We start from the raw sequence: 14454 nt of genomic DNA on the forward strand, positions 1-14454 counted from the left end.
AAGTGCTGGGATTATTGGCGTGAGTCACCCCACTCAGTCTCATGGGGCTCATTTTAATTGTGGGAGATGGAAAAACCAAGTAAACAAATCAATACCGAGGATCATTTCAGCATGGAATAAGCATTTATGTGAATAAAAGCTAACATGTATAAAGCATCTGCTATGGGTCAGGCATTCCCAACAGATGTTAAATAATTTGATCCTTGCTACCACCCGATGAGGCTGTAATCACCACCCCCACTTTACAGCTGAGGAAATTGTGGCTTCACAGAGGAGTTAAGTAACCTGCCCAATGCCACACAGCATCGGAGCAGGTGGAGCTTGATTCAAATCCAGACCATCTGGCACCATTGTGCCGGCTGGTGAGGAGAGCACTAAATAGGGCAACTTGTCCAGGGAAGAGCCCTCTAAAGAGGTGACATTTGAGCCAGGACGAATGAGAAGACATCCACCATGCAAAATCCAGGAGGCAGAAGGTTCCAGATTGAGTGCAAAGGCCCTGAGGCGAGTAGGGGCTTCACAGGTTAGGAGAAGAGCAAGGAGGTCAGTTTTAGCTTGAGGAGGATAGTAGAGGTCAGAGCGGTGCGCAGGGCAGACACGTGGGGTTGGGGAGGAGCCTCATCTGTCCTTCTCAAGGAGGCCCAGGAGACATTCCCAGGATCCTCCCGGCAGGTCTGAGGGACGCTTGGGAAGCAGGGCCTAAAGTCGTACTGACAGGCGTGGCTCCCCTCCTCTCCCCTATCAGGCCGATGAGGCGCAGGCAAAGCTGACCTTCCCTGGGGCCCATTGCTGGGAAATGAGTGCAGCTGGAACCTGCTGTGTATCTTCAGCCAGCACCACCCACAGGTGGCCCCTCCCTGACCGATGGGAACATGGAAAGGCTCATCTCATTCTTCCCTCTTCAACCTAAATCCACATCCTCCCTGGCCCTGTACCTCCCACAGAGCCACAAATGAGGGTCTCCCATTCTCCAGTGGAGGCTGGACCACCTAGCTCCTGCCCTCAGGGTGCCCCGCCAAGGCCTGAGTCCAGTCCCAGCCCAGTGAGGGAATGGAGTGTTCCCCAGCTTGCTCTCAGACGGTCTGAGAGTCAAGAGTCTGGCCTTAGGGAGAAATTTCGGGGGGGCTGGAAAGGGGTCCACGTTCCTAGTCATATAGACCTAAATTAGAGTCCAGACTCTACCCCCATGTGGTTTTGGGAAAATGGCTTCACCTAAGTCTCAGTTTCATCATCTGAAAAATGGGAATAATCATGCTCCCTACCTCATAGGATCACTGTGAAAATTAAATATAACATGGCTGAGAGGGGGCTTCCTGGGGCTGGAAATGTTCTATATCTTTACCTGGGAGGTGATATATAAAATTCAATGATGTACACTGTAGGCCGGGCACGGTGGCTCATGCCTATAATCTCAGCACTTGGGGAGGCCAAGGCAGGCGGATGACTTGAGCTCAGGAGTTCCAGACCAGCCTGGCCAACATGGCAAAACCCCATCTCTAACAAAATACAAAAATTAGCCAGGTGTGGTAGCACGCGCCTGTAATCCCAGCTACTCGGGAGGCTGAGGCAGCAGAATCGCTTGAGCCTGGGAGGTGGAGGTTGCAGTAAGCCAGGATCATGCCACTGCCCTCCAGCCTGGGCAACTCTGTTAGAATCTCACTCTTGAGATTCCATCTCAAAAATAATACCACCACCACCATAGATCTATGCATTTTACTGTATGTATGTTATAACTCAATTTTTTTAAAATGCAAAGTGCCTGACCCATGGCTAGCACCACATAAATGTTAGGTAGTATTAGCATAAAGTGTTCCATAAATATTTATTGAATATATTTGTTCAATAAGCCCTTGTAAGTACCCTTCCATGTTTTGTTTATCGTTTATTTGATTCCCAGGGGTCCTGGGGCCTGGATGCCTAAGGGAGCTCAAACTCAATATGTCCATGACTGAATGATTTCCTTCACCTCATTCTTGCTCCTCCCCAGGCTTCTCTGACTGCCCAGTGGCTCAACCCAGAAATGTGGATGACACACTGCCTGCCTTTTTCTGCTCTTGTTCTCTCCAACCCCTTACAGTCAACTTATTACCAAGACTTCCTGTAGTAGACTCTCTCCAAAGACGGCCCCCAACCATTCCCCCCACCACCCTGTAAGGGCATGCTGACCTCCCATCAAGAGGTAGAGCTTGAGGCTGGGCACAGTGGCTCACGCCTGTAATCTCAGCACTTTGGGAGGCCGAGACAGGCAGATCACCTGAGGTTAGGAATTTGAGACCAGCCTGGCCAACATGGTGAAACCCCGTCTCTACTGGAAGTACAAAAACTACCCAGGAGTGGTGGCACACGCCAGTGGTCCCAGCTACTTGGGGGACTGAGGCAAAAGAGTCACTGGAACCGGGAGGCGGAGCTTGCAGTGAGTCGAGATTGTACCACTGTACTCCAGCCTGGGCGACAGAGACTCTGTCTCAAAAACAAAAAAAAAGAAGGAGAGATTGGCCAGGTGCAGCAGTTCACACCTGTAATCCCAGCACTTTGGGAGGCTGAAGCAGGAGGAGTATTTGAGGCCAGGAGTTCTAGCCTGGGAGACATAGTAAGACCTCATATCTACAAAAAAAAAAGAGGTAGAGCTTAAACTGGGTGAAGCGGCTTGTGCCTCTAATCCCAGCTACTTAGGAGGCTGAGAGAGGATGGCTTCAGCCTGGGAGGCGGAGGTTGCAGTAAGCCGAGATGGCGCCACTGTACTCCAGCCTGGGAGAGTGAGACAGAGTGACACCCTGTAGCCAAAGCATCAGAGCGGCTTGCAGCCCAGACCCTGTGCTTTCCAAAGTCAGATACTGTCATATCGTTTGGCATCCGGAAAAATGAAGACTGCTGTCTGCTGCATAGTTCAAGAGGCCAAAGCAGAAGAAATCCTGGAGAAGGGTCTAGAGGTACAGGAGTATGAGTTGAGAAAAAAGTAACTTCTCAGATACTGGAAAGTTTGATTTTGGGATCCAGCAACACATCAATCTGGGTATCAAATATGACCCAAGCATGGGTCTCTACGGCCTGGACTTCTATGTGGTGCTGAGTAGGCCAGGTTTCAGCATCACAGACAAGAAGCGCAGGACAGGCTGCACTATGGCCAAACATAGAACCAGCAAAGAGGAGGCCATGCGCTGATTCCAGCAGAAGTGTGATAGGATCATGCTTCCTAGCAAATAAATTCCCATTTCTATCCAAAAAGCCAATAAAAAGTTTTCAGGGAAATGTAAAATAAAATAAACTAAGACGTGGGGAGAGAAATAACAACTGCTGGCCGGGTGCGGTGGCTCGTGCCTGTAATCCCAGCACTTTGGGAGGCCAAGGCAGGCTGATCACCTGAGGTCGGGAGTTCGAAACCAGCTTGGCCAACATGGTGAAACCCCATCTCTACTAAAAATACAAAAATTAGCTGGGCATGGTGGCGCATGCCTGTAGTCCCAGCTACTGGGGAGGCTGAGGCTGGAGAATCACTTGAACCTGGGAGGCAGAGGTTGTAGTGAACCAAGATCGCACCACTGCACTCCAGCCTAGGCAACAGAGCGAGACTCCATCTCAAACAAACAAACCAAAAAAGAAATAACAAGTGTGGGTGAGGATGTGGAAAAATAGACACTTTTGTTGTGTTTGTCCATCCAGGCTGCTATAACAAAGTACTATAGACTGGATGGCTCATAAACAAAAGAAATTCAGCCGGGCACGGGGGCTCATGCCTGTAATCCCAGCACTTTGGGAGGCCAAGGAAGGCGGATCACTTGAGGTCAGAAGTTTGATACCAGCCTGGCCATCTCTACTAAAAATACAAAAATTAGCCAGGTGTGGTGGCAGGCACCTATAATCCCAGGTCCTCAGAAGACTGAGACAGGAGAATGGCTTGAACCCGGGAGACGGAGGTTGCAGTGAGCCGAGAGTACACCACTGCACTCCAGCCTGGGCGACAGAGTGAGACCCTGTTTCAAAAAGAAACAACAACAACAACAACAATAAAACCCAGAAATGTATTTCTCATAGTTTTGGACCCTGGAAGTGTGAGATCACGGTGGCCAGCATGGCCGGGTTCTGGTGAGGGCCTTCTTCTGGGTTGAATACTGTTGATTTCTCATCGTCCCCTCACATGGTGGAGAGAAGGCAAGAATGTTCTCTGGGGTCCCTTTTCTTTTCTTTCTTTCTTTTTTTTTTGAGATGGAGTCTCACTCTGTCGCCCAGGCTGGAGTACAGTGGCGCGATCTCGGCTCACTGCAAGCTCCGCCTCCCAGGTTCACGCCCTTCTCCTGCCTCAGAGTAGCTGGGACTACAGGTGCCCGCCGCCACGCCCAGCTAATTTTTTGTATTTTTAGTAGAGACGGGGTTTCACTGTGTTAGCCAGGATGGTCTCGATCTCCTGACCTTGTGATCCGCCCGTCTTAGCCTCCCAAAGTGCTGGGATTACAGGTGTGAGCCACCGCACCCGGCCTCTCTGGGGTCCCTTTTCTAAGCACACTCATCCCACTGATGATGGCTCCACTGGCACGGCCTGTTTGCTTCCCGAAGGCCCCACCTCCTAATGCCATCACTTCATGGGTGAGGATCTCAACATATGAATTTGGGGAGGACATGAACATTCAGTCCATTGCACTCATCCATTGCGGCTGAGAGTGGAAAATGGTGCAGCTGCTGTGGGAAACAGTTTGGCAGTTCCTCAAAAAGTTAAACATAGAGTTACCATATGACACAGAAATTCCATTCCTAAAGAACTGAAAGCAGGGACTCAAACAGATCCTTGTTCACCAATGCTCACAGCAGCATTATTCCCAAGAGCTGAAAGGTGGAAATAAGCCAAATGTTCATCATCAGATGAATGGGTAAACAAATCGTGGTCTAGCCATGCAATGGAATATTATTCAGCCATAAAAAGGAATGAAGTGCTGGCGCCTGCTGCAACATGGGTGAACCCTGACAACATCATGCTAAGTGAAAGAAGCCAGACACCAAAGGGCACATATTGTATGATTCCATGTGTCTGAAATGTCCGGAATAGGTAAACCCATAGAGACAGAAAGCAGATTCATGGTTGTCAGCGGCTGGGGGGAGGGAAGATGGGGAGAGATTGCCATATGGGTATGGAGTGATAGGAAAGTGTGAAACTAGGAAGAGGTGGTGGTTGCTCAACATTGTGAATGCACTAAGCTGAGGCTCCCCCCAACCAACAGCCCTAACTGAGCACCCAGCCGGCAGCCAACAACGACTGCCAGCCACGTGGGTGAGGCCACTTGAGATCTTCCAGCCATCCCAGCAGCCCCACGTGATGCAGAACTGCCCTCTCACCCCACAGAATCGTGAGAAATAAGTGTTGTTGTTTTAAGCCACACAGTTTTGGGGTGATTTATTATGCAGCAAGAGGTAACCAGTTCTACCTGTAAACACTTTACAAAGCCTGTTTCTCTGTTTCTCTCTATCCCCACCACCCTCATCCAAGTCTCTCTTCTCCCTCCAGGCAGCAGCTTCTTCCCCAGCATCCCTACGTCCAGTCCAGCCACCTGAGATCTATCCTTCCCTGCAGCCAAAGGGAACCTTCCAGCTCCTGATCTCATTCTCTCAGCCCTCCACTCAGTATCCAAGCCTTCAGTGTGACCAGCAAGGCCCTGAGGGAACCGTCTCTCCCCATCTCCACAATCCCAGTCCCCCTCACCCACACCTCTATCCCCTACAACTCACACTTCCTGGAACTCAGCACGTCCCTTCCTTAGCAGAAGCAGTTCCCTCTTCCTACAACACTCTTTCCTATCTCCTCTCTCTTCCCCTGGCTCTTTTTCTTTCAGGCCTCAGCTCAGACACCACCAGCTCCAGGAAGCCTTCCCTGACCACCCGGGCTGAGTTAAGCGCCTCCTCCAGGCACCAGTTTACCCCTGTTCTTACCAGAGCAGTAGCTGCTCTTGCCTTTTATTTTTATTTCTTTTTTTTGAGATACAGTTTCATTCTTGTTGCCCAGGCTGGAGTGCAGTGGCGCGATCTCAGCTTACTGCAACCTCGTCTCCTGGGTTCCAGCGATTCTCCTGCCTCAGCCTCTTGAGTAGCTGGGATTACAGGCACCCACCACCATGCCTGACTGATTTTTTGTATTTAGTAGAGACAGGGTTTCACCATGTTGGTTGGACTGGTCTTGAACTCCTGACCTCAGGTGATCCACCCACTTCTGCCTCACAAAGTGCCGGGATTACAGGCATGAGCCACTGCTCCCGGCCCACCTTTTTAACAACCTGTCTCTCTCACCACCTAGTGAGCAATATCAGGGCAGGGACAAAGTCCTCGTGTGTTCTCAGAGCCTAGTGCAGGCCTGGCACAGTAAGTACTCAGGGAAACCCAGTGGAAGGGAGGTGGGAATTGTGTAATGCAGGCTGGGGACCTCACATCTCATGAGACTGGTACATGAGTGAGGCAGGGCTGTGGGCTTCCCCGAGCCTCTCTTCTCCCAAGAAGGCCCTGGCCACTTGGAAGGCCTGGAGCAGAGGTCAGGGAGGGACCACTGGGGACTGAAGTCATAAATGTCCAGGCTGAGGGAGTGGAGCCCTCCTCCAAGTGCCCAATGCCTGGGCAGTAACAAGTGAACGACATGTCTGTCTCCCCAGTAGAGTGTCCCAGGCCAGGCACAGTGGCTCACACCTGCAATTCCAGCATTTGGGAGGCTGAGGACGCAGATCACCCAAGCTCAGAAGTTTGAAATCAGCCTGGGAAACATGGAAAAACCCCATCTCTACACAAAATATATTAAAAATATATATATTAGCCAGGCGTGGTGGTACATGCCTGTAGTCCCAGCTACTTGGGAGGCTGAGGTGGGAGGATCATCTGAGCCCAGGGAAGTAAAGGCTGCTGTGAGCCATGATCGCACCACTGCACTCCAGTCTGGGTAGCAGAGTGAGATTCTGACTCAAAAAAAAAAAAAAAAGTATCCTGGCCAGGTGCAGTGGCTCACACCTGTAATCTCAACACTTTGGGAGGCTGAGGTGGGCAGATCACGAGGTCAGGAGTTCAAGACCAGCCTGGCCAACATGGTGAAACACCATCTGTACTAAAAATATAAAAATATTAGCCGGGTGTGGTGGCAGGGGCTTGTAATCCTAGCTACTCGAGAGGCGGAGGCAGAAGAGTCGCTTGAACACGGGAGGCGGAGGCTGCAGTGAGCAGGGATCGCCTCACTGCACTCCAGCCTGGGCAACAGTGTGAGACTCCGTCTAAAAAATTGTCCCGATAAAGAATGTCATGCAGTAGTTACTTCCATGCGCTATGCAGGCAGGCAGACTGAGTTTCAAATCCTAGCTCTGTTGCCCCCCAGCTATGTGACCCTGGAGGATTGACTTCACCTCTCTGATGTTCACTCTGCTCATCTGTAAAACTAAGAATACGGCCAGACATGGTGGCTCACGCCTGTAATCCCAGCACTTTGGGAGGCTGAGGCAGGCGGATTGCTTGAGGTCAGGAGTTTGAAACCAGCCTGGCCAACATGGTGAAACCCTGTCTCTACTAAAAGTACAAAATTAGCCGGGCGTGGTAGTGCAAGCCTGTAATCCCTGCTACTTGGGAGGCTGAGGCAGGAATAATCACTTGAACCCAGGAGGTGGAGGTTGCAGTGAGTCAAGATCATGCCACTGTATTCTAGCCTGGGCAACAGAGTGAGCAAGACTCCATCTCAAACAAAAAAAAAAAGAAAAAAGAAACAAAACACTGGTTATGATAATGGTCCCTCGTAGGTTATCATGAGAAATACATGACATAACATGTAAAAATCACTTAGCACAGTTGCTGGCACATGGCAGGCTCCCTGAAATGTTAACTAGGTTTCTTCTTTTCACCCTGTGAGCTACTGTGATCTGGACCTTGCACGGTGCCTGGCACATAGAAGGGGCTCAAGCAATGCCTTAGGGATGAATGAATAATGAATCTGGGCCCAGCATAGTGGCTCACACCTGTAATCCCAACACTTTAGGAGGCCGAGGCGGGAAGATCACTTGAGGCCAGGAGTTCAAAACCAGCCTGGGCAACAGAGTGAGACCTCATCTCTACTAAAAGTAGAAATAAAAATTAGCCAGGCATGGTGGCATGCACTTTTAGTCCCAGCTACGTGGGAGGCCAAGATGGGAGGATCACTTGAGCCCCAGCAGTTCAAGGTTGCAGTGAGCTATGATCATGCCACTGCACCGAAGCCTGCAAGACAGATGAAGACCCTGTCTGAGCAAAAAAGGGAATCTGGGGAAAACACAATAATAATCATACTAGTACAAAGAATAATTCACTCAGTCTTTACAACCATTAAAGGAGGTGGGTACTCTCCTTGTGCCCATTTTATAGACGATGAAACTGAGGTCCGAGGGCATGCAGGACATAAGTAGCCAAGGCTGGATTTAACCAGGCAGTCTGAGTCCTCCAACCCTTTAGCCACCGCCCTATACTGCTCTCAGAGCCCCCAGTCCTGCCTTTCCTGTAAGTCTGGCTGCTGTTCACCAAACAGATCAGCTGCATGATCTCAGGCATGTGAACCTCTCTCTGGGCCTCAGTTCTCCCACCTTCCCAGAGAGGATCACAGGAGCCAGTGCGGAAGGACACTCCCTATTGGTTTAACAATCCAGGCCTTGGCCAGCATCTGGCTGGAGTTGGTGACCCACTGACCAGCTAACTCCAGCTGGGGCAACACATTCCATGGGCTGGACTGTCACAGGCAGGTCACTGCACACTGACAACTGTACTATCCCCTCCACATTGGTGGGGGTCTGGCCTCTGCTTATTTCCAGCCCCCCAGGGTCCTTGAGGGAGGCTGCAGCGGCCACCCCCAGATGTCTATTCCTGTCCCTGGCCTAGCGCCGTGCTGGGGAAGCAGCAGCTATTTTGAGGCCCTTCTCCCTCCAAGTGTGAGCGGTGGGAACGCGCTGGGAACATCCCGAACTGGGAGGCCGCCCGCCCGCCACAGCCTTGCCTTGGATCCGGGCCACACCAGTCCTGTGGCTCTGCCTCTTCTCCTAAGATCAGCTCTGGCAATGTGATCAACTCTGATCACAGCCACTGCCCTGGGATAACCCAGGAGAACTGAATCCAAGGGGCTTCTGCTGGAGATGAGAGCACAGGGTAGCTGGACTTTGTCCTTCGGGGGAGGACTAGACCCACTAGCTGGGAGAAGGAACCACTCTGAGCTTGAAACTGGGGATGACAACGTTGAGAACAGTACTATAAAAATACCTGGCCAGGCGCAGTGGCTCTCGCCTGTAATCCCAGCACTTTGGGAAGCCAAAGTGGGAGGATTACTTGAGCCCAGGCCTTCGAGACCAGCCTGGGCAACATAGCAAGACCCTGTCTCTATTACAGTTTAATGTATATTTTTTAAAAATACCTGACATTTCTTGAGTGCTCATGATTAAATAGGCCTTGTTCTAAGCATGTGACATGATGGTAAACTGTTTAATCCTCACAGAAGGGAAACAAGTTCAGAGAGGGAAAGTGACTTGCCCAAGGACACACAGCCAATAATGGCTGAATCAAGACTTGAATCCAGGTCAGCTGGCTCCAGTTCATGCTTTAAATCACTTTTCTCCCCTCTGAACCCTCCAAGCCCAGGGGCTAATATGAATTAGGAGAAAGAGCACTGGCTTGAAGAGTCAGTCCCTCTTTGTAATTGGGCCAGACTACCTCTGTGAGCTCAGCTCTCTCATCTACGAGATGGGGATAATGATAGTACCCACTTCCAGCGCTAAGGTAAGGACTGGTATTAACATACCTTGGGGACTGGGGCTCAGTAAGTTCTTTTCACTTTTTTTTTTTTGAGACAAAGCCTCATTCTGTCACCCAGGCTGGAGTACAGTGGTACAATCATGGCTCACTGCAGCCTCAACCTCCTGGGCTCAAGCAATCCTCCCACCTCAGACTCCCAAATAGCTGGGACTACAGCCACGTGCTACCATGCCTGGCTAATTTTTATTTTTTTGTAGAGACGGGGTCTCACTTTGTTGCCCAGGCTGGTCTTAAACTCCTGGGCTCAAGCAATCCTCCTGCCTCAGCCTCTCAAAGTGCTGGAATTATAGGCATGAGCCACTGTGCCTGGCCAGTAACTTCTTTAAATTACCAAACTAACATATGCACATGTCCATTTGTCTTTTCAGGATACTACAACAAAAATACCACAGACTGGTTGGCTTAAACAACACATATTTATTGCTTTTATTGCTCACAGTTCTGGAGGCCGGGAAGTCCAACATTAAGGTGCCAGGAGATTCTGTGTCCTCATGTGGCAGGAGAGGGAAAGAGTACTTTCTGGAGTCCCCCACCCCCCGCTTTTTTTTTTTTTTGGAGACAGGACCTTGCTCTGTCACCCAGGCTGCAGCGCAGCGGTGTGATCTCAGTTCACTGCAACCTCTGCCTCCCAGGCTGAAGCTCAAGTGATTCTCCTGCCTCAGCCTCCCAAGTAACTGGGATTACAGGCATGTACCACCACACCCAGCTAATTTTTGTATTTTTAGGAGAGATGGAGTTTCACCATGTTGCCCAGGCTGGTCTTAAAATCCTAGAATCAAGTGATCCACCCACCTCGGCCTCCCAAAGTGCTGGGATTACAGGCATGGGCCACAGTCCCCAGCCTGGGGTTCCTTTTATAAGGGCACTAATACTATTCATGAGGGTTCAACTCTTAGGACCTAATCACCTCCCAAAGGCCCCACCTCCTAATACCATCATCTTAAAGGTTAGGATTTCAGCATAGGAATTTGGGGGAACATAAACATTCAGCACACAAACATATGGCAAAATAAAATGGAATAAAAGAGGACATCGTAGAAACTAAGGCCCTCCTACTTCACACCTGAATTCCTCTCCCCAGAGGTAACTACCATCAACAGCTTCTTGGGTCACCCTTTGGAAATTTTCCATGCAAATTAAGGCAGAGAAGTCATACAGGACAGTGGTTAAGAACATGGACTGCTTGCTCCAAATTCTGGCCCTGCTGTGGACAAGCCACATGAAGTTTAGGCCACCAGTTTGTTTTTCCTGAGCCTCAGTTTCCTCATCTGTAAAATGGGGTTAATAAAACTAAGTACCTACTTTACAGGGTAGTTGTGAGGATTAAACGAGTCAATCTAGGCAGTGTTTATTTGTTTTTTTATTTATTTTTTTGAGACAGATTTTTGCTCTGTTGCTCAGGCTGGAGTGCAGTGGCATAGTCTCGGCTCACTGCAACCTCTGCCTCCTGGGTTCAAGCGATCCTCCTGCCTCAGCCTACCCAGTAGCTGGGATTACAGGCAACTGCCACCATGCTCAGCTAATTTTTTGTATGTTTAGTAGAGATGGGGTTTCACCATGTTGGCCAGGTTGGTCTCAAACTCCTGACCTCAAGTGATCTGCCCACCTCGGCCTCCCAAAGTGCTGGGATTACAGACGTGAGCCACTGCGCCCAGCCTAGGCAGTGTTTAGAATGAACACTCCCTGACCCATAGTTGTCCGATAAATACACACACACAGTGAATCCTTTCTGGTAAACACTGAGGTGGCCTTTTGCTATAACCAACGATGCTGCAAGCAAGACACATCCTCATTCACCTGTCATTTGGCACAAGTGCGAGAATCTCAGTGGGAGAAATTGCTGGTGGAGAAATTGCTGGGTCAAACCGTAGTGCCCTTGTAATTTCAATTAATTTTTGGATGAGCGAATTCTCACAGCAGGCAGAGACAGGGAAAGAGGTCCACGGGGCAGCGAGGACAGAGGAGCAAGACGCAATGTTTTGTCTGAAGTCCAGGGAGGTCTGCATCTGTTCCAGCAACCGGGAGGATGCGGCAGCTCCCCAAGCCCCTGGCTAAGCAGATGGAGGGTTTAATTTCATCTAGATTGTCCCCATAAGGGTTTTACAGAAAACTGGTAAAGATACGAGGAGCAGAAGCCTCTAATGACCAGTGGCTGCTTAATAAAATGCCGGAGCAGATACAGGTTCCCTTTGCCACCACCCACAACAGCAGCATCTGGGCTCTGATAGAAACCCCTTGGATGCCCAAGTCACCTCAGAATGGTACCCTAGTTGGGCTCTCCTTCCTCAGCATCCTTCTACATCCCAGAATACAAAGTAGAGAGCAAGGGGTTAAGAGTATGTATGGGTTTTAGCGTAAGACAGATGTTCACCCAAATTTACTGTGTCAGCTTGGGCAAGCCATGTTCCTCCCTGTGTCTCACAGGATAATGGGACCTACCTTCATGAGGCTGATGTGAGGACTCAATCAATCAAACACAGAAAGGACAGTGGCCGGCACCCAGTGAGAGCCCAATTAATGATCACCCAGGAGACACGGATGGAGAAGAAAGACAGTTATCCTGGCTGGGCGCGGTGGCTCACACCTCTAATTCCAGCACTTTGGGAGGCTGAGGCAGGCAGATCACGAGGTCAGAAGATCGAGACCATCCTGGCTAACACGGTGAAACCCCGTCTCTACTAAAAATACAAAAAATTAGCGGGGCGTACTGGCGGGCGCCTGTAGTCCCAGCTACTCGGGAGGCTGAGGCGGGAGAATGGCGTGAACCCGGAAGGCGGAGCTTGCAGTGAGTGGAGACCAGGCCACTGCACTCCAGCCTGGGGGACAGAGCAAGACTCCGTCTCAAAAAAAAAAAAAAAGAATCTGAGAAGTCCCAAGACGACTGTAACAATACTAACAGTAAGGACAACAACGACCACCCCATTGATCCAGGGGGTACCTGACTCGGCTAAGGGCACAGGTTGGGGTCAGACAGACGTGGATTGCGCTCTATTGTGCACCTGGGTGAACTCACCTCTCAGAGCCTCATCGGCTTCCTCACCCGTGAGACAGGGAGGATAATGGCTCTGCGGCCCAGCTCGGGAGAGAACCGAGGAGGGGTTGGGGTGTGAGCCCCCGCCGCTGCCCCTTCGCGGCCAGCATTCCGGGGGCGGGCACGGCCGGGGCACACCCCTGTCGCTGTCCAGCGCATCTCCGGGCCCAGGGGATGGCGGCTGCTCCTCCTCTACGCCTCCGCGGGCGGATTCCCCCGCGGCCTCCCGCGCCGCGCAGCGGGTACCCGGGTGATTGCAAACAGCCGCCGGCCTCATTAGGAGACTTGTAATTAGCGGCTGGCGCAGCCGGAGCCGGCGCGGGCTAATTACCGAGGGGAGCCAGCCGCGCCGCCAACGCTCCAGCCCGCCCGCCCGGCCACCTCAGGCGTCTGCACCGTCCGAGGCCGGAAGAGGCCGGGCCTGGTCCAAGACTGGGAGGCCGCGGGCCGCGCCAATGTGCTTCCTCCCGGGGCTATGCCTGTGGGGGAGAAGTCAATCATTTGTTCAAAACAGCGTTTACTTGCCGGGGGCGGTGGCGCACGCCTGTAATCCCAACACTTTGGGAGGCGGACGCGGGCGGATCACTTGAGGTCGGGAGTTTGAGACCAGCCTGGCCAACATGGTGAAACCCCCCTCTCTACTAAAAATACAAAATTAGCCAGGCATGGTGGCCGGCACCTGTAATTCCAGCTACTCAGGAGGCTGAGGCAGAAGAATCGCTTGAACCCGGGAGGCAGTGGTTGCAGTGAGCCGAGATCGCGTCACTGCACTCCAGCCTGGGCGACAGACTGAGACTCAGTCTCAAAAAGCAAAAAAACAAAAACAAAAAAAGGGTTTACTATGCACTCCCTGAGCCAGGCATTTTGTCCACGTGACCCCGCTTAAATTTCATATCCACCCACGAGGGAAGAACCATTGTTATCCCATTGCACAGATGAGGAAACCAAGGTCTGAGACATGAATTAACCGTTCCGACAGCACCTGGCCGGGCCGGTAAATGACGGAGTGGTGAACAGAACCTCCATCTGTCGTCTCTCCATCTTATTACGCTAAATGGACGAGTGAAACCCTGCACAGGAGAGCACCAGCCGTGTTGACCAGAACAAGGACCCTGGAGTCAGCTGGCTTTGGGTTCGAATTCTGATCCCGCTCGTAACTGGATAGGACGCTTTGGTCTGAGCCCAAACTGCATCTATAAAATGGACGAAGCATTGCCGCTGAAATGAAGGCTGGGAAGTGTTAGGAGTGAAATTTCTGTGAGGGGTGGAGCGCTCAGGGGTTGGGGGTGTGTTGCTCTCTCCGCGCACTGCGAGCCTCTGGCGCCCCCTGTTGGCCAAATGAGGATGCCGCAGACACTTTCTGGAGAAAGGTTGTTCTTGGGTGGGGAGTACCGTCGTTGTCACTGGTCCCTGGGTAGGGCCACGACGTTCCCTCTTCCTATTCTTCTTTTCCCTACCTTTCCCCACATCCCTCCTTTAAGGTGGCCAAGAAGAGTGGGAGATGGGAAAATTCAGAACGCATTCCAGATCTTGCAAAAATCAGTTGTGAAAGCTGCCTCCATTACGGACCTCACAGGACCAGCCAAGGCCAAGACATTTCTACAAATAACCAGGGATGGGCATAAAGACTAAGCTACAAAACCATA

The sequence above is a fragment of the Trachypithecus francoisi genome, unplaced genomic scaffold (assembly GCF_009764315.1).
Source record: "Trachypithecus francoisi isolate TF-2019V2 unplaced genomic scaffold, Tfra_2.0 Lachesis_group11, whole genome shotgun sequence".
Taxonomy (NCBI): Eukaryota; Metazoa; Chordata; class Mammalia; order Primates; family Cercopithecidae; genus Trachypithecus; species Trachypithecus francoisi.